General features: G+C 45.0%; 1 long non-coding RNA gene across 1 annotated transcript in view; it reads left to right on the forward strand.

The window, feature by feature from the left end:
• The window catches only part of LOC141987299 (uncharacterized), a 94991-nt gene that overhangs the window by 20475 nt on the left and 50243 nt on the right, over positions 1-24273 (forward strand). The window contains exon 2 of the long non-coding RNA XR_012639489.1: positions 17871-18014. This is a non-coding gene — a long non-coding RNA (uncharacterized LOC141987299). The remainder of the gene's footprint in view (positions 1-17870; positions 18015-24273) is intronic.

Here is a 24273-nt window from a genome sequence, read left to right on the forward strand (position 1 = left end):
CAGACCAAGGCCCCACCTGCAATCTAAGGAAAACCCCAGACCCCTTATCGTCCCACCACACCATTCTCCAGCAACCCACCTCGCCCCAGTGACCAGTCAGCTGGGCGATGTTTTAAATGTAATGAGCTGGGGCATGTAAAGGCCAACTGCCTCAGGAACCCCAACAGATTACAGTTCATTGCACTGGGGTCACACCAAAGGTCCTCAGGCCCAGATGCCTCCCAGATACCCTCAGAGTGAAGGGAAACTGAGTGTGGGTGGGAAGAAAGTTACAACATGGTGGGACACTGGAGCACAAGTGTCAGCTCTCCAACAGTCCTGAGTGGACCCCAGCTTAATCAACCCAGAGGCAAAAGTGACAATTCAACCCTTCAAGTCCAACTCTTTTGATTTGCCTACAGCCAAGTTGCCTATCCAGTACAAGGGCAGGTCAGGAATGTAGACTTTTGCAGTCCATGATGATTATCCCATTCCCATGCTGCTGGGGGAAGACTTGGCCAACCATGTGAAGCTAGCCAAGAGGGTGGGAATGGTCACCCACAGCCAGGCTAAGCAAGCTTTCACACCTACCCCTGTTTCTGAGCCTTCCACCAGGGCCCTGTCTGTGTTACCAGAGACCCAGATGGAGGTGGTGGAACTGGATCCCCTGCCAACGACTGCAACAGCCGTAGTGGATCCAATCCCAAAGACCCAGCCAAAGCCAGTCCCAGAACCAGAACTGGTGAAGCAACCAGCACCAGAATCATTGCCAGCACTGAGTCCAGCGCTTGCAACCCTGTCCACAGCTCCAACACCAGAGGGCACCACCAAGCCTGCACTGGCAGCAGCAGATAACCCTACACAAGAGGCTCAGCCACAGCCTGAAATACCCCATAGTGCACCAGTGGAGAGTGGTTCACAGTCAACGAAAACAGCCCCATCACCTGCATTGCTTCCAGAGGGACCAAGCCCAGGTCCACAACCCAATGAGGAAATGATGTCTCCAGCATCAAGGGAACAGTTCCAGGATGAACAGGAAGCAGATGAAAGCCTCCAGAGAGCTTGAACGGTGGCGGCATGGAGCAACCCACCGCCTCTCAGCTCTTCAGATCGATCCAGGTTTGTTGTAGAAAGAGGACTTTTATACAAGGAAACTCTTTCTGGTGGACACCAGGAAGACTGGCATCCTCAAAGACAGTTGGCAGTTCCAACTAAGTACCGGGTAAAGCTCTTGAGCTTAGCCCACGATCATCCTAGTGGCCATGCTGGGGTGAACAGAACCAAAGAACGTTTGGGGAAGTCCTTCCACGGGCAGAGAATGGGCAAGGATGTTTCTGCCTATGTCTGGTCTTGTGAGGTATGCCAAAGAATGGGAAAACCCCAAGACCAGGTCAAAGCCCCTCTCCAGCCACTCCCCATCATTGAGGTTCCATTTCAGCAAGTAGCTGTGGATATTCTGGGTCCTTTTCCGAAAAAGACACCCAGAGGAAAGCAGTACATACTGACTTTAATGGATTTTGCCACCCGATGGCCAGAAGCAGTAGCTCTAAGCAACACCAGGGCTAAAAGTGTGCGTGAGGCATTAACAGACATTTTTGCCAGGGTAGACTGGCTTTCCAACATCCTTACAGATTCGGGAACTAATTTCCTGGCAGGAACCATGGAAAGCTCATGGGGTGAATCACTTGGTTGCCACCCCTTACCACCATCAAACAAATGGCCTGGTGGAGAAGTTTAATGGAACTTTGGGGGCCATGATACGTAAATTCGTAAATGAGCACTCCAACGATTGGAACCTAGTGTTGCAGCAGTTGCTCTTTGATGTACCACATCCCAGTTTAGGGTTTTCACCATTTGAACTTGTGTATGGCTGCAAAGTTAAGGGGCCACTACAGTTGGTAAAGCAGCAGTGGGAGGGTTTTACGCCCTCTCCAGGAACTAACGTTCTGGACTTCGTAAGCAACCTACAAAACACCCTCCAAGAGTCTTTAGCCCTTGCTAGAGAAAACCTAAAAGATGCTCAGGAAGAGCAAAAAGCCTCGTATGATAAACATGCCAGAGAGCGTTCCTTCAAAGTAGGGGACCAGGTCATGGTCTTGAAGGCACTCCAGGCCCATAAGATGGAAGCGTCGTGCGAAGGGCCATTCATGGTCCAAGAGCACCTGGGAGCAGTTAACTGTCTCATAGCATTCCCCACCTCAACTCTAAAGCCTAAGGTGTACCATATTAATTCTCTAAAGCCCTTTTATTCCAGAGAATTAAAAGTTTGTCAGTTTACAGTCCAGGGAGGAGATGACGCTGAGTGGCCTGAAGGTGTCTACTATGAAGAAAAAAGTGACAGTGGCGTGGAAGAGGTGAACCTCTCCATGATGGTTGGACGTATACAATGACAGCAGATCAAGGAGCTGTGTGCCAGCTTCGCGCTGATGTTCACAGCCACCCCAGGACAGACCCAGAAAAGAAAAACAAAAGGTTCAAGGAATGTCACCTTTTCAAGTTGCCTGTCAGACGACTCAGAGCAACTACTTTAGAATCTTCAGAAACAAATCATTTTAAGAGATGGGCTGAAACTGCAATATTCAGATCCTGATTTTGGAGGCCCCTAAATGTGGGAAAGTTCTGAGCAGGGTTTTAGTTTGCATCTCCGAACATTTTTCACTCCCTGTTAGAGACCATTAAGATCTTCCAAATGGTAACTGAATAATCTAGTGTGGGGATCTGTCTGGATAAAAGTTGCTATATGAGTCTAATGTATGATTATTTATTATACCTTATCTTTAGTTCACAATGGGCAGGAACGCTCTGGCCTCTTGTTACCTGAGTGAGTTGTTACCACTTTCTAATCAGTTGGCTACAGTTGCTGCCAACTCTTTTGTAAAACCCAGCTCTCCCAGGTTATATTACAGACAACAGATAAATCAACGTCTTTTAATTTTACCTGGAATTTCAGTTAGGTTTAGCAGATTAGCAAAATGATTTTAACTTTTGTGTACTTTTAAAATGCTATCCAAATAGTATTGCACCTAGTATATAGTGCTGTAGCTAAATGTAAGCAGGGGAATAGTCCTGCTATTGTGGGGAACTTTCCTGGCTTCTGCACTACCCCGGTGAAGTGGGCTAGCGAAAGGATCCGAGTCCTCGCTCCCACTTCCTTTACCCAGTGGCCTCCCTGCCCTTGAAGACTCCCCTTCCACTCTCCTGTCTGGCAGAGTCCTCGTAACCCCAAAAAGGCTGGGCCCAGGATTCCTGGGGGGCTCGACCCCCAACCCTGCTGCGGTCACCTAGGACAGGGGCTAAGGTGCTCCCACTCCAGGGTACTCTCTCTGCACTGGGCACTTCTCTGACCCACTGATTATTACATACAAATTGAAGCAAATGCAAGTTATTTAATCAACAATTAATTTTAAAAAGAATAAGGGGAAATGGGAAAGGTTAAAGGAAACACATCAACCCGCTCTGTGGCAGGGAACATCACAAACAGTGTCTCTGGAACGTCAGGGCAGTTCACAGTCTGTTCCTTGTAAGTCCCAGGCCTTCTTCTCAGGCCCTGGCTGTGCTGCAGGGATGCTGTGGGTTGGACACTCGCTCTGGTGGTGGCCACAGGCTCTAGGTGGCAGGGCCCTTATTCCCAGCATTGCCCCTGCCCTGTCGGGGTTACCAATCCCCCTTCAAGGCTGGCAGGCAGAGCCTCCTGGCTGAGGCGTCTCCCTGTGCTGGGCCCACTGCCCAGGATCCCCATCGCTCTCCCCAGCTGCTCACGACACCCAGCTCCGGACTGCTCCAGCCCCAGCTCCAGTTCCACTCTGTCTTAGCTCCAGCTTCACCCTGCCTCAGCATGGCTGCTACTCTGCCTCCAGCTCCCTGGGCTGCTTCTCTGGCCCCTCTGGCTCTGGTTGCTGTAGCTCTCCTCCCAGGGCAAGTCTGCTCTCTCTGGGCTGTGCCTCTGGCTTTGGGGCTGCAGCTCTGCTCCCAGGACAGGGTCTGCTCTCTCTGGATCTGGCACAGCTCTGTTCCCCAACTCAGCTTGCGCCCCTGCTTTCTCCTTAGCTCGACCCCACTCTGTCTGACCCAGGCAATTCCAGCTCACAGAGGACAGGACCTCCCTGGCCTCCTGACTCCCTGATTAGCCTGCCCGCCCTGTCATTCAGGCTGACCTGGAGCATTGGCCTCTCCCCATTGTTCCTGGGGGCTGTCGGTCTCAGGGTCCTGATTCCCCATCGACCCTTCCCCTTTGAGTACTGGGAGCTAGCAACTAAAACACCCCCACTGAATGTTAGTAAGGGGGCAACAGTCCCCTTACATAAACTTCAAGGACCAGATGCTCTGTTGGTGTAAATAAGTTATAGAAGCTGAGGATCTAGCCCAGCCCTCGGCCTGCACTGCTTCCCGCAGCCCCCATTGGCCTGGAACGGCAAACCAAGGCCCGTGGGAGCCGCGATCAGCCGAACCTGCGGACACGGCAGGTAAACAAACCGACCCGGCCCACAAGGGGACTTACCCTGGTGGACTGCGTGCCAAAGGTTGCTGATCCCTGATCTAGCCCATAATAAGTAGCTGAAACATGCATTCTTCATGTGCCCTGAAAATTTGCCCCAATGTGCAATTATTACTTTATTATTATTAATGATTTATATTACATTAGTGCTCAAAGGCCCATATCATGTTTGGAGTCCCATTGTGCTAGGTGCTGAGCAAACACAAATACAGAGACAAAGCAGTCCAACTAATGGACTTTTTTAGACTAAGGGTCCAGCTCGGTCACTGGTTACACAGGCACATTGCATTGGAGATGTATGTATATGACTGAGCTCAGAATTCCGCTCTTAACATTTCCACACCACATCCTCAGTACACAAATGAGCATAATTGTACTTAACCAAAAGCATCTTTTTCCCCATACTGAACAAAGTCACTACTCCTTCCTGATGAATATTCACTCACCAAGCTTCATCTTCCAAACCTCAGCTGTTATTGAACCACGTAAAATAACCCAAACATCTGGCTTGAATGTTCGTAAATGGAGAAAAATGAATTTTTGTACCTCAGCAGATGGAGAGGTTTTAACAATCTTTTGAAAAGAAAAGAAAAGAAAAGAAAAGAAAAGAAATCAGCTATGGATTCAAATAAAGTACAGAAAGTTTCATCTGAAAAGGTAAATTTTTTGGCAGGGACAGTTTTGACATTTTTGGATGAATCTCAAACAATTTTTTCTAGCCACCGCCTCCTTTCCATTTTACACATTTTACAGCCTTGGGCGGGGAAGGGGAATATAAAAAATAAAAGCCAACAACAGTAACCTTTAACTTTTAAAAAGGGGAACTACATAAGAATGAGGAGGCTTGTTATATGGAAATTAAAAGGTGCTGTCCTAAGGATTAAACGCCTGCAAGCAGTATGGCGACTTTTTAAAGCATGGTGTTTTTAAACATCATAATAAAGGCTTAGATTAAATGTATGCCCCAAATCAGTATAGACAATAAGAGGACCAAAACCATGGCTAAACAGCAGAATAACAGAGGCTGTTAGAGGCAAAAAGACAGCCCTTACAATTTGGAGGTCAAATCCTGGTGAAGATAATATGAGGGGCCATGGGATGTCATGATGGCCAAAAGCATAACTGACTTCAGAAAAGAACTAAATAAGTTCAGGGAGGATAGGTCCATCATATAATCATAGAATATCAGGGTTGGAAGGGACCTCAGGAGGTCATCTAGTCCAACCCCCTGCTCAAAGCCCCCAATTAAATCATCCCAGCCAGGGCTTTGGCAAGCCTGACCTTAAAAACTTCTAAGGAAGGAGATTCCACCACCTCCCTAGGTAATGCATTCCAGTGTTTCACCACCCTCCTAGTGAAAAAGTTTTTCCTAATATCCAACCTAAATCTCCCCCACTGCAACTTGAGACCATTACTCCTTGTCCTGTCATCCGCTACCACTGAGAATAGTCTCGATCCATCCTCTTTGGAACCCCCTTTCAGGTAGTTGAAAGCAGCTATTAAATCTCCCCTCATTCTTCTCTTCCATAGACTAAACAATCCCAGTTCCCTCAGCCTCTCCTCGTAAGTCATGTGTTCCAGTCCCCTAATCATTTTTGTTGCCCTCCGCTGGACGTTTTCCAATTTTTCCACATCCTTCTTGTAGTGTGGGGCCCAAAACTGGACACAGTACTCCAGATGAGGCCTCACCAATGTCGAATAGAGGGGAACGATCACGTCCCTCGATCTGCTGGCAATGCCTCTACTTATACATCCCAAAATGCCATTGGCCTTCTTGGCTACAAGGGCACACTGTTGACTCATATCCAGCTTCTCGTCCACTGTAACCCCTAGGTCCTTTTCTGCCGAACCGCTACCGAGCCATTCGGTCCCTAGTCTGTAGCGGTGCATTGGATTCTTCCGTCCTAAGTGCAGGACTCTGCACTTGTCTTTGTTGAACCTCATCAGATTTCTTTTGGCCCAATCCTCCAATTTGTCTAGGTCCCTCTGTATCCTATCCCTACCCTCCAGCATATCTACCACTCCTCCCAGCTGTTAGCCAAGATGGTCAGGGATGCCACCCCATGCTCAGGGTGACTCTAAACTACAGGGTGATTGCCAGAAACTGGGAGTGGAATACAGAGGTGGATCATTCCAACTGCCCTGTTCTGTATGTTCCCCTGAAACTTTAGTATTGGCCACTGTCAGAGGCAGTATAATGGGCTAGATCAGGGGCGGGCAAACTTTTTGGCCTGAGAGCCACATCGGGTTTCCAAAATTGTATGGAGGGCGGGTTAGGGGAGTCTGTGCCTCCCCAAACAGCCAGGCGTGGCCCAGCCCCTGCCCCTTATCTGAACCCCCCCGCTTCTCACTCCCTGACAGCTCCCCTGGGACTTCTGCCCCATCCAACCCCCCTTGTTCCCTGTCCCCTGACTGCCCCCGGACACCCCACCTGACTGCCCCCGGCTACCCCATCCAACTCCTCCTCTCATTCCTGACTGCCCACCCAGGACCCCTGCCCCTGACTGCCCCTCGCTGCCCTATCCAACCCCCCCCCTTCCTGACTGCCCCCCCGGGACCCCTGCTCCCATTCAATCCCCCTGTTCCCTGCCCTCTGACCGCCCTGACCCCCTATTAGATCCACTTTTTTTGTTTCTTCTTTCAGGAAAGTATATTTTCATCCCAAGTAGCCCAGAGGAAGAAACTTACACCTGAGTTACTGAAATCAGGTTTTTGTTTTGCTAGGTACTGCAGTTAGAAGACTTCACGCTGCCCCATCAGTTTTAGAGTTGTCTGGAATGGTAATGGGCAACTTTTGTACATTTTGATGATGTACAGAACCTCTAGCCTCTAAGGTCTGAAAGTTTGCCTGCAATTATTTGTGCCCTCATTTTAGGTCACAAATATCTAAGTATCTGATTTGCAGACAGCATTGTGTCCATAGATGTCCATGTGACATTACTGGACCCCCCAAATAATTGATGGTATAAAATTACACCCATAATTGGTTTGTGGCAACAAAAATGTAAATATCTGGTCACAATTTGATCCCTGGTCTGCTTCTGGGGCAACACTACTATACTTCTTATTCAGGGCCTGTGTTAATGCAATGATCTAGTCCAACAGTTTTTTAATCACTTAAAAATGACGACATTCCTATTCCCATCCAATTTAACATCATTGAGCGGAATGTGATTGACTGTCATTCTATTTATCTCATACATGGCCCTTATCAGTGTATTGTTCAAGTGTCTCCAAAGTAATTCAAAGAAAAAAAACCCAAGAAACAAGCCAAAAAAAAACCCCAAGAAAAAGAAAAAGAAAAAATACCCACCACCCCTTAGTTGGCTATAGGAGAAAAGTTGAAGAGATAGCTGTTATTTGTTTTATTTCCTGAGCTTGGGTGAGGGATTAAGTGTATGTGTGTTAAGAGCTTGTGAGGGAAAGTTAAGTCAGAGCTAAATCCCCATTGCTGGTTTCTAAGCGTCTTGAAATTGAGAGGATTTGTTTTTTATTTGACACTATGTTCAATCAATTGGTGTCTTTTATAAAAATAAAGAGCCCTGTGCTTTGGATAGCATCCCCACCATCGCTTCATTTTATGTTTAAATTCCCTGTACTGGAAGACTGATGTTCCAGATTTTGCTACATTATCATATGGCGTTAAAAAAAAAATCGATGGCTGCCTAAGATATCCTCATTGTCATGACGCTGACACTTTCATGGTCACTTGGAACTTCACATCAAGGGGGCAATAAAACTCTGATGCTTGTGTTCCAGAAAGGTAGACGTCTTCTACTTGAGCTACAGGAAAGTGTCCATGAGTGGCTGGCAGCATAAGGCCCATGGCATGGTTTGATTCCTCTAGTATATGGCAATGATGCACACTGCAATATGATGCAGCCTGCTGAGAGATAGTAATTTAAGAAAATACATAAAGTTTCTTCCTACAGCTTTGACAAAGCAGTTGTAGCTAAGCTTAAATATGTGGGCTCACAGATCATGAGTACAGTATTATCATAACATAGTGATGCTGAAACCTCAAACGCCTTGCTGCAAAACATACTGCAAACACAGGCCCAGTAGAAACGCAACTCACGTCTCAGGGGAAATCCATACCACTGACACCCCTGAGGAAACGCTCCAAATCTTGTCAGCCTCCAGGCAAAGGTGGTGATGGGGACTCCGCTTTCACAAGTTGTGAATGACGGAGCATAAGCAAACAGGTGCTTTTCCAAGCTCATAATACTCAAGAGGGGCAGAATGGTTTTTTGGGGTAATGCCCTGAACTGGGACTCAAGAGATCTGGCACTAACACAGACTCTTGGTGAATTCGTCTATGGTGCAGCTGGGCATGAGCCTCGCAGCCCAGGTAAACAGACTCGTGCTAGTGTGCTAAAAACAGCTGTGTAGAGGTGGCGGCTCTGGCTGAGACTCAGGCTGGCTACCCAAGCTCAAGCCCACCCAACTCCCTAGACTTGGGCTCAGATGGTGGAGCCACAACAGCCACACAACTATTTTTAGTGTGCTTGCACGAGTCTGTCTACCTGGGTTTGGAGGTTCACTGCCAGCTGCAGTGTAGATGTACCGTGTGTCGGCTCAGGTAAGTCACAATCACTCTGTGTCAAAATTCCCCATCTTCAAAATGGGGATAAGATGTCACCATCTCTCCCACCCTTTGTCTTGTCTATTTAGAGTGTCAAATTTGGGGGCAGAAGTTGTCCCTTATGTGTATGTGAATGACACAGTAATTTGGCTTGTTGAGTAATGAGTTTACCCAGACTGCTTGTATTATTATTGTATAATGCCTTGCACAAAGGGGTCTGATCTCACTTGGGACCCCTGGGCTCTGCTAGAATACACATAATAAAAATAATTTCATAAGCAGAATTGGTAAGCAGTAGAGACTATTAGAACTGATTTCCTCATCAAACCAAGTTATCTTGTAATTCTCCACCTTACAGGTTCAATATAGCTAATGAAAATCAAGCTGTATTCATTTCTGCCTTCTATAGCTACAATAGCCATGAACTTTTTGGAATCAGAACTTGTTTTCCATTATCTGGCTCTTGGATGCTACTGTATTTGATTTGCGTGAGCTCTGTAGAATTCTCAAGCACTGGTGAGAAGCTACACACTGTACTGAATAAAATACAAAAAACTCAAGGTGAAGCCACTTTCTCCTTATATGTTTACTCTACTAGAAGTTTGCTGATCCACCACAATTAAACCTAGGTATCTGGTTATTTTAAGTTTGTTTTAGCACAACCTGTCCCTGCCCACAAACATACAGTATTAAAGACATTTTGCTGTCCCGTATGTAAATAAGTTGATGGTCATCTAGTGTCACATCATGTTACAATGTATAAATGGTGGGCAAAAAAAATTCAGAACTGTGTTTCAGAAAAATCAATCTTCTTACTTTTGAGCAAACCCCTCAGCTATTTCTAACATTTTAAATTTTCTTTCATTTGAACATCTATTTACATTAAAAACTAATACATGTCACATCCAAAAACAGGCTAAATTCAACATCTCATGGAACTTTAATGAAAAAAATGTAATTGCAGGTTATGAAACAGCCCCAAACAAAATGATAAAAATGTCAAATGTTTATCATTTTCTCACAGCTCTACACAGCATCAATTATATGTTGACATGATGATCTACAGTACAGTAACAACTGCACCTTTAACATTATTGTTTGACAACTTCTATTTCTCATGGAACAACTTCTTTATTTTTTCAGTCTGGAGTTAGTGCTCTATGTTAAAAGGAGTTACAAACAAGGGCTGTTCATTCCCCAGATTCTGATCGGCCATAACTATCAATTGCCATGAGTTCACCCTTTTGATCTGGACTTGTTTATTCACATTGAGTGAAATCCTGGCCCTATTAAAGTCAATGGCAACACTCCTATTGCCTTTAGTGGGGCCAGGATTCCATGGATTGCCTCCATTTTGGGGACACACTTCACAGATAGCACATTTTTCAAAATGGCACTTTGTACTTGTTTCATCTGGTCATCTCTGAGTAGTTTATTGCTTAGTAACAGAAGCCATGTGGCTAGAACAGACTTTGTGGCTTCTCTCAGCATTTCCCCATTGCAAAATGCATGGCAGAGCTGGCTTTAGTATTTTTTCCTGAAGCCTGGGAAACATTTTGCCACCAGGGGTGCTGGAACAATTTATATAGGGGGGGTGCTGAGAGTCATTGAACCAAACTGTAAACCCTGTATATTATGGAAACCACTTCAAGCCACAGGGTGCGGCAGCATCCCCACCACCCCTAGTTCCAGCACCTATGTTTGCCACCATTTACCCTTTTCTATTTCCTCCTTACCTCCCATTTCCCTAAAAGTCTAACTCATACCCACACCGTCCCCTGCCAAAAAAAAAAAAAAAAAGTTGACTGATCCCACAGTGTTCCCTACACCTTCAAAATAAGCCAACTCTTGCCCATCATCATTGTGACACCGGCAGACCATGCGCCAGGCAATGCCAAGACCCCAGGCCTCACTGGACACTGACAGATGCATAGCTGGAAACTAGTCTGGCTTATCTGTGGGTTAGTGTAGTTAAAACAGATATTACTGTCAGTGTTATAAGACTTTATGGAATGCTTGTAAGCTGCTGCATGCATTAATCTCATTTATAACCTCTATATCAGGAGTTCTCAAACGGGGGGTTGGGACCCCTCAGGTGGTCACAAGGTTATTACATGGGGGGGTCACAAGCTGTCAGCCTCCACCCTAAACCCCGCTTTGCATCCAGCATTTATAATGGTGTTAAATATATAAAAAAGTGTTTTTAATTTATAAGGGGAGCCACACTCAGGGACTTGCTATGTGAAAGGGGTCACCAGTACAAAAGTTTGAGAATCATAGAATTATAGAAGATTAGGGTTGGAAGAGACCTTAAGGAGGTCATCTAGTCCAACCCCCTGCTGAAAGCAGAAACAACCCCAACAAAATCATCCCAGCCAGAGCTTTGTCAAGCCAGGCCTTAAAAACCTCTAAGGATGGAGATTCCATCAGCTCCCTAGGTAACCCATTCCAGTGCTTCACCACCCTCCTAGTGAAATAATTTTTCCTAATATCCAACCTAGACCTCCCCCGCTCCAACTTGAGACCATTGCTCCTTGTTCTGTCATCTGCCACCACTGAGAACAGCCTAGCTCCATCCTCCTTGGAATCCACCTTCAGGTAGTTGAAAGCTATCAAATCCCCCCTCACTCTTCTCTTCTGCAGACTAAATAACTCCAGTTCCCTCAGCATCTCCTTGTAAGTCATGTGTCCCAGCACCTAATCATTTTCGTTGCCCTCCACTGGACTCTCTTTCTGTAGTGGGCCAAAACTGGACACAATACTCCAGATATGGCCTCACCAGTGCCAAATGGAGAGGAATAATTACTTCCCTTGATCTGCTGGCAATGCTCCTACTAATGCAGCCCAATATGCTCTTAGCCTTCTTGGAAACAGGAGCACACTGCTGACTCACATCCAGCTTCTCATCCACTGTAATCGCCAGGTCCTTTACTGCAGAACTGCTGCTTTGTCAGTCCATCCCCAGCCTGTAGCAGTGTATGGGATTCATCTGTCCTAAGTGCAGGACTCTGCACTTGTCCTTGTTGAACCTCAACATAGAATATCAGGGTTGGAAGGGACCTCAGGAGGTCATCTAGTCCAATCCCCTGCTCAAAGCAGCACCAACACCAACTAAATCATCCCAGCCAGATTTCTTTTGGCCCAATTCTCTAATTTGTCTAGGTCACTCTGGACCCTATCCCTACCCTCCAGCATATCTATCTCTCCCTCCAGCTCAATGTCATCTGCAAACTTGCTGAGGGTGAAATCCATCCTATCATCCAGATCATTAATGAAGTTGAACAAAACTGAACCCTGGGCCACTCTGCCTGCTACCGGCTGCCAACTAGACATTGTTGATCAATACTGTTGAGCCCGATGATCTAGCCAGCTTTCTATCCACCTTATAGTCCATTCATCCAATCCATACTTCTTTAACTTGCTGGCAAGAATACTGTGGGAGACTGTGTCAAAAGCGCTACATCCCCTGTTATAAGTTAATGCTTAATTCTTTTCTCTTTTACTGTAAAATGTTTATTCTGAATCTATGTAACTCACCAAACCGGAAATAAAAAACTACACCTAATGCTAGATTCCTGCAGAAGGTGCTCTCGCCTGCCCATCAGGAAGGACTACTGAATCCAAATAGACCATTGTGGAACAAAGATTTTTTTGATTGCTTCCACCACTGTCCTGAAGAGGTGCCCAAGCCCTTGTCCCATCACAGCTTGAATGCTGGGGGAAGGGAATAAAAATGCCTGTTAAGGAGAACTTCCTTTTCTGCTTGAAGGATTACTTAGGCTATGTCTACACTACAGAGTTTACAACGGCAGAGCAGTACTGCTGCAGCTGTTCCACTGTAAGGGGTCCCATGTAGCCGCTCTCTGCTGACGGAAGAGAGCTCTCCTGTTGGCATAATTAAACCCCCTAATGAGCAGTGGTAGCTATATTGGTGGGAGAGCATCTTATGGCCAATGTTTTCAGATTTGGGGGGGATTAAAGATATGCATTGAAACCTGTATTTAGAATAGGAAGATTAGTACACAGAACTATAATCACCGCATCAAGGCACATGTTGAGCTTTTCCAACAGAATTTACTGTACTTACTGGCTGGCCTTAGAGTAGCCAGTTTTAACCATCATCTTAAGGAGCTCTCATACCTGAGTGTGTAATTGAGGTAGGCTTTAGATTGTATAAAGGGGTAGAAAACATGGGGATTCCTCAGCTTAGCTGCCAGATGTAATATCCTTTCCATGATGCAGCATCTGAAGATAGGAGAAGTGCAGGGTTGTCTATTACAGGGTCTACCCTGTGGTCATTACTCTCCAAAACCTTTGCTCTTCCTTATGCTACAACTGACTTTCACTGTGTCCAACCATTGCTTGCAAAGAGCACTCTTACCTGCAGGTGCTATGGACTCACCCAGGTCACTCTCTGGAAGGGCACAGTTGGAGCTGCTCTGGGCTACGCTCGTCTCCAGCTCCTGGTGCCTCCTTCATCTCCACATCAGCTCTACTGCAGACAGTGGCTGAAGAGTGATAGTTTAGCATGGATCAGGGGAGGGCTGTAAAACCCAGATCACAGGAATTTTTAATTTAAGACGAGTAAAATCTGCCCCAGTTCAATAAGCACATGCTTAAATCCATCTATATTCAGGAACGCACTGAAGCACATGCTTGAGTCCCACTAACTTGAAAGGGGTTTAAACATATGTTTAAGTCAAATGTGTGCTTCAGTGCTTTCCTGAATCAGGTCTCCCTTTAAGTCAATGAAGAGTATAAATGATGTCCCCTTAATGTCGTGGTAAGATCCCTTCCTCCCCTCCCTGCAACAGCAGTAAAAGAATAGTTTCTCTTTATTTTTACTTAATTGTTCTTAGACTTAATGCATGAGGAGTTAACTTTGTTAGCTGAAGTTATGAATGAATACCTTTGTTGTTAGGAGTTAATTCAGAGATCTTTCTGTCTCACTACCTTAATTCTCCGTGCATTTTCAGATATGAAGAACTCCTTTTTCTACATCCCTCCAATGTATATTTATTTGGAGGACAGTCACTCATTCAGATGATTTTTCCATTGTATATTTATTTTGTACTTGCAAGGGTGCTTTGTTGTTTGTATCCACATGTCAAAATCACTCAGTAGCAGGAGCTATTGAACCGAACCAGTAGCTTTTATGCAGCCTGGAACTTTGTGTCTGTGGTTCTCTGCTGATCATCTGCACACAGTGATTTCCCCTTTAAGACACTACAGTTTTTATGCTCATGGTTCTCTCTGTGTTTTATACCTCTTTTTTAAAGGAATAGATGAGCTGGTTGAAGCAAAAGCAGAATATTACTTTTCAGTACTTTTCAAAATGGATCCATTTAAAAATTCTGCAGAACTTCTGTATCTTTTTTAAAACTGGAGTTTTCTAAAACTAAATGTTTTTATTTTGAAGTAAAAAAATGTTTGTTTTCAAGAAATCTTATAATGTAACTAAACCAACCAATCAAACTTGGCAATTAAAAAAAACCCCAAACCTGAGAAAACTGAAAATGATAAAGCAAAATATCAATTGAAATGTAGAGAATTCAGAGAAAAATCAAAATATTTTTGTTAACATTTTCTTTTTTAAAAAGTAAGGCTAAATTACATTTTAAAAATGAGTTTAACAATTCCAACAAGCTTTCAGAATGAATGGGGTTTTCTATGAAGAAGGAATTTTGATGCCGTCTTAAAGCAACGTTACCAACAAGAACAAAAACGGAGATTTTCTGCGTAGAGAACACAGGAGCAGTAAGCACACACTTAACTTTAAACAGTGTTTAAATTCCATTATAGTCAATGGATTTTAGCTTGTGCTGAAGTGTCCTGTTGAAGAGGAATAGGCTGTTTAATCAGGGATTTAATCATTTGTTTAAAATAAGATGTTAATCTCTGTAACAGGACTGCTACTTACTGAGTGCCCCTTCCTGGCCTGGGGTGTCTCTGCAGGCTCCCCACCTCTGCTTTTCCTCTCTTCTTGTCCCTTTAAAAACCTCACAGAGGCTTTCTCTGGTTAACAATATCCCTGCTGGGGCTAGCTGAATACCAGAACCAGCTTCCAACTACCCAGAGTCCCAAACTAAAGTCCATTCCAACAACACAAAGAAAAACTCCCTACTTAGTTTTGGCATTTTTCTCTGAACCCCAGGGCTTTTTCTTCTGCCCCAACCAGTCCTCCCAGTTCTCCCCCAGTGGGGCTCAGACACCCAGTCACAAACACAGGCAAGGTAGCCCCCCTGACCCTCTTCAGTGGCCTTTGCTCTCCCAGTTCCCTGATATCATGGTCCTACAGGAGCCTTTCACCTCTGTACCCTGTACTGTCCACCAGCATCACTATAATGGCAGCTCCTTACACTCCCGGGACCTTCTGCTCTTTACAGGGAATTGTCTGATTCCACATAGCTAGGATTCATTCCAATCAGGGTTGGCTTAGCCTCAGGCTCTCCAGCCCACAGGGCATGCCACTTGTTACAAGCCAATATCCCTCATAAATGCTGAAAAAATAATGGTTTTTGCAACTGACGATGATCCTATGTCATTTGAACTTTGGGTCATATCTTTATATTGAAATATAATTTCTTGTATTCATTTTCTATTTTTTAAGCCTTTGATTCTGGCTGGCATCAGCACTACTGCATACATTAGAAATGTGGAGACCATGAAAAATTCTAGAGATGGCATTGCCGGGAGCAAGTCTCTTTCTGGTGTAATAATGTCCAGAAAGAGGGAAGGTGGAGCCTCAGTCACCTACCTGCGGTTTTCCAATGTACCCCTTTGTTCAAAGGCCTCATTCTTTGTGTTGCCTACATTAGCTGTTTTCCAATCACTGAATGATTCTATCATCTCAAAGCAGGCGTTAAAATGAACTGCTGAGCAATTAAAATCCCCATAGAAACAAGATCTCTGGGTGATAGTGGATGTCTTCTCAAATTGGTTATTTTGTAAAGAATCAAATAACCTGTTAGCTAAAGGTTTATAAAGCTGATGATTCACATAATTGTTAGAGTCACCACCTTTCTCAATTTTGAAATAAACACACTGACGATTCCCCGAAGTGTCTACCCAGCACTGTTCAACTGAAGATATTACAGATAATTTCCAGAATTATTTCTTCCTCAACATGTAAAGATTTTCCAAATCAGATTATTTTTGCAGCTATCCACCCAAATTAGTCTGCAATATTTCCTTCCAAGCTGCTGACCTGGGTGTGTATGGTCATTACTGCTGGGGAAGTGCATTGCAAATTATAAATTGGATTTTGCAAGTCCCTGTTGTTTTTAAATGGAGCTGCAACCTCTTTCCCTCACAACAGCAGTTAATGTGTCCTAAGTATGTTGAATTGCCCCTTAACAAGGACTGGGATATGCTCTTGCAGACTGATTTCACCATCTTTCTGTTTTATTGCTAGTGGATTTAGGGGGCTGGCTTTTAATGTCGGGCTGTGGGGGGAGGAGAAGGGTCTAAAAATGTCAGTATTAATCAATACGGGAGCAGAGAAATCATTGACTATCATTCTGTAGAAGAGGGAAACATTAGAAGTATCTTTTCATAGAGCCAAAAGCTTAGCAAAGTACCCCCCCCCACACACACACACACTCACATACACACAGGATGTGGCACTTTCTTCACCACGATTTGAGATATTGAACTTCAAAGAGTCATTTTATGTTCCAGGAATTCTGAGCCAACTGGAAACAAAACCTGATGGTAACAGGGTGCAGTTCTTGCTGCTTTCTGGAGCAGCCTTGGTGCGAGACCACTTACCAGTCTTCCTGAGGAGCATCCAGGATTTGAGGGGAACAGTGACCCCATCTGATGGCCCTGGCCACACACACCAGAGGAGATAAGATTCTGTCCCTCAGATACCTTGCAGAGTATGAGCTAGTAAGTCTCCAGGCCTTCCTTGTGAGATGAGACCATCCCATAGCAGTAGTATTTCCATTTTTCAAACAGGTGCAGCTCCAAAATGACAAACTTCTAACTTGAAATCAAACATAACAGCGGGGAGAGGGATAGTTCAGTGGTTTGAGCATTTGCCTGCTAAACTCAGGGTTGTGAGTTCAATCCTTAAGGGGGCCATTAAGGGATCTGGGGCAAAAATTGGGGGATTGGTCCTGCTTTGAGCAGGGGGTTGGACTAGATGACCTCTTCCAACCCTGATATTCTATGATTCTATGATAAAACAGATCAAGGGGGGCAAAAAGCACCCGCACCCACCTTCTCTGGCAGAAGAGCTGGACTCTGAGCTAGTTTGCAGAAGTGTGGGCCTTAGAACAGAAAATCCATCATAGAATCATAGAATATCAGGGTTGGAAGGGACCTCAGGAGGTCATCTAGTCCAACCCCCTGCTCAAAGCAGGACCGATCCCTGACTAAATCATCCCAGCCAGGGCTTTGTCAAGCCTGACCTTAAAAACTTCTAGGGAAGGAGATTCCACCACCTCCCTAGGTAACGCATTCCAGTGTTTCACCACCCGCCTAGTGAAAAAGTTTTTCCTAATATCCAACATCAGTGCTGCAGAATCAGCATTTCTAATCGGGAATGTGAGCCTGGATCTAATGCAATATAATAGTGGACCTCAACCAGGACTTAGAGGGCCCAGCACATACTGTGTAAGCAGGGGTCCCCTGTAGGTGCCTGAGCCACTAGTGGCTGCTTCTTGTGCTATCCCTTGTAGCTCTCTCTCCCTTGGGCAAAGACTATTACCCTCCTCCTCCTCCTCTCTGCCCTTGTGTTGTGGTTACTCACTGAGCCAGGCAGTCAAAGACACTTGCACTGACCTTCCTGCCTTTTTCTGAATCCAGTGAGGCAGGAGACTATTGAAGTTTGGAGGAGCCTGAAGCCTGTTGCGAAAGAAGGGGAACTGTCCACCTCCCTACTCTCACAGGACGTCAGGCCAGAAGAGGTGCTGTTTCACTGAGTGGGCAATGCAGGAAAGGAGAACACAGGTTTGATGGGTTTTGTTCTAAAGAGCACAAGAAGATTAATCTAAAGTTTATATTTTTTTTTAGGATGTCTATTGACATGCTTGCTGAGCTTTTCATTATTCTTGGACAGATCTGTGAGAATGTGCTAATTGCCCATAATTGAAGATTGCTTTTAGATTATCCAAGTGTTTCTGCAACACAAGGACAATGCAAAACAAATTAAAGTCTTGATTCACTCACCATCTAAACAGTATAGGCACAGTTTGCCCCTCGCTGTACAAGAGTAGGTGAATATATCCCACTACCTCCATGTGTAACTTATTTGTTCCTTCTGTGATTTGCTCTAACCTAATTGCTTTAACTCAGGGGTGGGCAAACTATGGCCCACAGACTGGATCCAGCGGGTCAGGGCTTTGGATCAGGCCTGCAAGATTGCCACCCCCATGGTGCCGTGGGCCCCACGCCACTCCCGGAAGCAGCCGGCACTACATCCCTGCAGCCCCTGGGGGAGGGGCAGAGGGCTTCATGCGCTGCCCTCGCCTGCAGACACCGCCCCCCACAGCTTCCATTGGCTGGGAACGGGGAACCGTGGCCAATGGAAGCTTCGGGGGAGGTAGCCGTAGGTGAGGGGAGCACACGGAGCCCTCTGCCCCCCTCTCCAGGGGCCACAGGAACATGGTGCCGACCACTTCCAGGAGCAGCATAGGGCCATGGCCCGCAGGCAGACAGCCTGCCTTAGCCCCACTGCGCTCCGCTGCCACCTGGAGCCGCTCCAGGTAAGTGGCGCTGGGCCGGAACCTGCACCCCAAACCCCTCCTGCCCCCCAACCCCCTCCCCTGATCCCCCAGCCCTGTGCCCCCTCCCGCACTCCACTCCCCTCCCTTCACCCTTGACTTGAGCCCCCTCCTGCACTCCACACCCTGTCCTGCACCTGAACCCCTTGCCCTGAGCCCCTTCCTGCACACCGCACCCCTCCCACACCCTCTCCTGCACCCCAACCCCCCTGCCCCAGCCCTACATTCGTGGCCCTGCATCAATTTCTCCACCCAGATGAGACACTTAGGCCAAAAAGTTTGCCCACCCCTCCTTTAACTTGTTAGACAACATCGGATTTCGCTTTCCATGGTGTTTATACTTAGCTTATTTAAATGTGGGATACAAGTCACTGGGTATATCTCACTTACCAATTTCCTGCCATTCCAAGGACAATGGGCATTGGTGCACCTTGGCTTTAGTGGGTAGCTGGCTGGATGGTGTTGGCGGCCTGTGACATACAGGAGGCCACAAACTGGATGATCTGATGGTCCCTTTGGCCTTAAACTCTATGATTCTATGAACTGTTCCCATTCTCCTTGTCAAAGTCCAGGGCAACTGCATCTGTGGTCCCCCTCGATGGTCCAGCAAGGGCTCCCACTCAAGGCTCCTGAGTCATTACCTCTCTTAGGTGGAGACCTGTGTCTTACTTGCTCCTGACTGGGTTTTTTTCCAGGCTGCACTGTGAATTCCCCACAAGTCAGACTGCCTAAACAGGACTGCTTTGCTTTCTCCTCAGAGGCTATAAATGCCACTGTTTTAAGTTACCACATAGACCTTTCTAAGCAAGCAATGTTTTAAGGTAAAAGCATTATGGAATAAACATATTGAAAAAACCCCCAAAATCCTACGCTCACAGTAATAAGGTTAGCAGAGATCTCTTGGATTCCATCCAGGTGCTGGTCGGTGTCAGTCCACCAAGAAGTTTTTCTGTGGTCACAAGTTCACAATACCTTTTGTTTAGAATAAGAACACCCATGAACCTCTGAGTCACTCCTTTATACAGTTTGAGTCTTTGATTTGGGACCCTGGGAACAGGTAATCAGCAGCCTAAGGCTGAGTTCTTGCAGAACTGGAGAGGGAACTTTACATACATCTCCCCCCTAGAGATTTAATGGGAAAGACACCAAACTTTGTTTGCCCCATAAAGTTCATTCTTGTCTGGCACATAGTTTCAAATAGTCCTTTGAAGCTCATAACACTTCGGAGGGTTTACACTACTCACGGTTTCCCCCACTCTAGAAGTTACATACAATTCCACAACAATACATAAACGTTGCATTTTTAATACAATGGACTCCAAAACTACTTAAACTTAATTCAATAGGTTTTATCCATGGATATTGTATTAGTATGAGCATTGCCAGCAGATCAAGGGAAGTGATTATTCCCGTGTATTCGGCACTGGTGAGGCCACACCTGGAGTACTGCATCCAGTTTTGGTCCCCCCACTACAGAAGGGATGTGGACACATTGGAGAGAGTCAAGTGGAGGGCAACGAAAATGATTGGGGGCTGAGGCACATGACTTACAAGGAGAGGCTGAGGAAACTGGGGTTATTTAGTCTGCAGAAGAGAAGAACGAGGGAGGATTTGGTAGCAGCCTTCAACTACCTGAAGGCGGATTCCAAGGAGGATGGAGCTAGGCTGTTCTCAGTGGTGGCAGATGACAGAACAAGAAGCAATGGTCTCAGGTTGCAGTGGGGGAGTTCTAAGTTGGATATTAGGAAACACTATTTCACTAGGAGAGTGGTGAAACACTGGAATGGGTTACCTAGGGAGGTGGTGGAATCTCCATCCTTAGAGGTTTTTAAGGTCAGGCTTGACAAAGCCTTGGCTGGGATGATTTAGTTGTTGTTGGTCCTGCTTTGAGCAGGGGATTGGACTAGATGACCTCCTGAGGTCTCTTCCAACCCTAATATTCTATGATTCTATGAAATTGCCATATCTGTCCCACTCCTCTTGATCCGATGCTTTGTGCTTCTTAAGGTGGCTTTTGTTTCCTTAGATATGGATTATGTCTTTTTCCTCCATGTTTCTATCAGCCTAGAATCATTCTACTACTAATAGAGCCAAATTTTCTAAGATGTATGGCATGATCTCCATTTTTAGAGCTGTGTACATGCATCCAAGGGGCAGAATTTAGCCTACCAAATCTCACACTAATTTTTCACTGAATACTTTTTCACTAGCTCCTACACTTCATCTCCCACCTTCAATAGAAAAAGACATTCAGCCAAATTGTCAAAATGAGACACCCCCCGTCCCATTTGAGCACATGCCACTTTGCACATACAAGCATTTCAGTGCACATTTGCTGAGCACTCCTGCTTCCATGCTCAGGTGTTAGCTTCACAAGCACAGAGATTGAGTTTTGTGCATTTAAATTCTATTACTTGCATGCAGAAGTGGTCTTCTACCATTTGTATTTTGCAATGCTCGTAATGCACAAAAAATGCGTGCACCAATGGTTGTGTGTGTTGGAGGGCCTTTTGAAAGTTTGACCTACTTAGTGCACTTGAGAACTGATACCAAAGCTTATAGGATCACATTTTTCTACTGCATTAACAAAGAATGTGAACCCATCTGACATAGTAAACTCCTATGTGGCAAAAACAATCATGAAGCCCTGAAACCTTAGAATTCCAGCTGAACCACAGGTATTCAGGAAGGAATCCTTCCCCACAAGCCCAGCCCTTGTATGCTGCTGCAGGCTAGGGGACTAGCCGGCTGATTGAAAATTCCCCTAGTAGAGGCACTGCATTAGACGACCATAGCTGCCTTGCACAGGACCAATCACAAGTCCCAAGGTACGAGGCATGCTGGGAGGTGAGGCCTTGGGCTAGAGAAGTGTGGCAAAGATGGGAGGGGTGGGACTGGAGCTTATAGTACTGAGGAAGTTCGAAGAGGTGCTGCTGTCCATAGAAGCCATATGGTGCTTACCTTCAGGAGCAGTGTAAGATATGCTGGGGGCCGCAGAGGTGCCAGGAATAGCCAGGAGGATTAAAGGTGGTTTAAAGCCATTTAACCCTTTGTCCCCTGGGCTGTGCCTGTGTGCACACAACTGCACCTTCCCTGCCACACTCAATGAAATTTACCCTGTAGGACAGGTAGATTTTCAGGGTCCAAGACTGTAGCCTACTTGCATATTTCTGATACCTAACCTTTAGCTCAATTCATGCACAGGAAGAGGGAATGCTGGAGCATGGCCATGCACAGAAATTGTTGAGGACTCTTATTTCTGAGCAAACATCTCTTCTGTGCAAAGTCTGAGCATTTTTCTTCTTGCTTTTCATCCAGCTTTTTTGTTGTGGTGGTTGTGATATGAGGTAAAAGGACACGCTGACATACATGCCCATGAATGATGTTTAGAAGTCTATCATATACAGGCAGCATTTCCATCATTTCAGCAATCACCATGATTGATCATTCATCAGGCAGACACTAGAATTTATCTTCCTGGGCAGGAATGATGCCTTAAAATACTTTCAGGCTACAGATGCACATTAATACCGGAGCTTCAGTCCTTGTATTGCTAAATATAAAAAAACTGTCTCCCACCTTTTGTGCAATAATCTTTATTCTAGAGGGACAAATCATTCCACAAGGTGTCCAGATCACACAAAGTAACTCTTGATATGTTGCTATGTGCAGGTGGGCTCATGATCTCGTCCCTCCTTGGCATCTCCTTTTCCTTATACTCACGTTTGAGCAGTGTGAACTGCAAGTCACTTGAAAAATGCATTTACTATGGATGCTTTTATGAGCTGTCACTCAGACTGGCCAAACATGCAGTGCAAGAGGAAATACCACGCAAAGCACTATGACCAGTTAGTTGGGCTCAGTTGTTGTTCTCTGATTTTGCATTCCTCCTGTTTATCAAGTTCCTCCATCTCCAGCTAATATCACATACATTTTGTGTAATAAGGTGCACTGTCATTATTATAGCACATTCAATACGCCAACACAAAGTCTGCTGATTCTCGTACGTTTCTAACGGAACATTCTTAGGATGCTTCATTATAAAATGCACTAGCAATCTACATGATCAGCCCTTTTTAAATCTTTTAATTTTTATTGATTGTTTTGCAAGTACACGTAAAGGACTTTGACATATAGCTTACAATACAATAGCCATTTATATCACCTTTTCACTTTTTGCTTCTCCAAGGGACAAAATCATGTATTGGTTTAAACAATTAGAAAGAGAAATAAGTCATAGTGATATGACAGAATCACCACCTTCTTCAACTCAAGGGCATTATATTATCTCTGTCTTGTGAAGTGCAGTCGTCCAGGTAATGATCTAATTGATATCCAATTGGACCTTCCTCATGCTTCCTGGCCTTCATGTTGCCATGGAGGAGAGAAAGAAGAACCTGTCATCACAACTATTACCTAGTTTGTACATTTCAGCTATGAACCAGACTTCCTTGTGCTCTTCAAAAGGAAAGCTGTCTGGCTGACTAACAAGAATGGCTTTGGCCGCTATGAAAATCAAATGTATACATTTGCACTCATCATAATACAAAGTCTTGCCAAAACATGACCACAAAATTAATACAGTTGGCTTGTGGGGGTCACTTGACATTTATCTAAGAATATAAATACCCTCCCATAGTATCAAGTTACTGAGGCAAATACAGATAGCATGGAAGATAGATATTTACACTATAATTGTATGTTGATAAGTCCTGATTCAACTCTTATCTCCACTCGTGTAATTCTATTGACTTCAATTCTCCTGAGTGACACTCATACAAGCGTGAGGTGAATCAGGTCCAAAACATTCATCACAAGTGGCAGTCCCCAAATGCTCTTTTTTACTCTTGATCAAGTGTTGAATTTTCCCTAAAGGAAAAATATTACTTGCTGTACAGATTTTAGCTAATTAATCCTCACAAGGTAAATCTCTCTTTTCAATTAGGGAAACTGAAGCAGAGCATGTGTCTGAGACTTTTCAAAGGCCACAAGTGAACAATCAGAAAAGTGAAGATTAGAACTCAAGAGTTCTTGGCCCCCAGTCCTTTGCTTAGGGTTTTGAGATATTGAACTTCTAACTACTATTAGACCATTCTGCTCTTTCGAACATCAAGTCTAATGGTATAAGCACATCTGAATGAAGGATCCTAGGGGGAGAAGTAATATATATTTGCTGCTGCCCTCTCACACCTATCAGATACCACAGTTGTGGTAAATATACTCCGAGGAAAACTTTTAGACAGTCTCCACCAAATTAATTTCTACTGAGCTTAATTTAATATGGTTAATCCCATTAGATAACATTCAATTCTCTAGATTTTCTAAAAGATTTCCCCTCCTTTATTTAAACATACAGTTTTCTTTATAGACAAATTAAAAGTATTAAAGGAGTGGTAAATCCGCTCCTTAGATAATACGTTTTACGTATTTCCCTTTGAAAAACAATATACACACTGAGTGTTCTTTAGTAAATCCAAGAGTAATTA

Source organism: Natator depressus, chromosome 5, assembly GCF_965152275.1.
Source record: "Natator depressus isolate rNatDep1 chromosome 5, rNatDep2.hap1, whole genome shotgun sequence".
Classification (NCBI taxonomy): Eukaryota; Metazoa; Chordata; order Testudines; family Cheloniidae; genus Natator; species Natator depressus.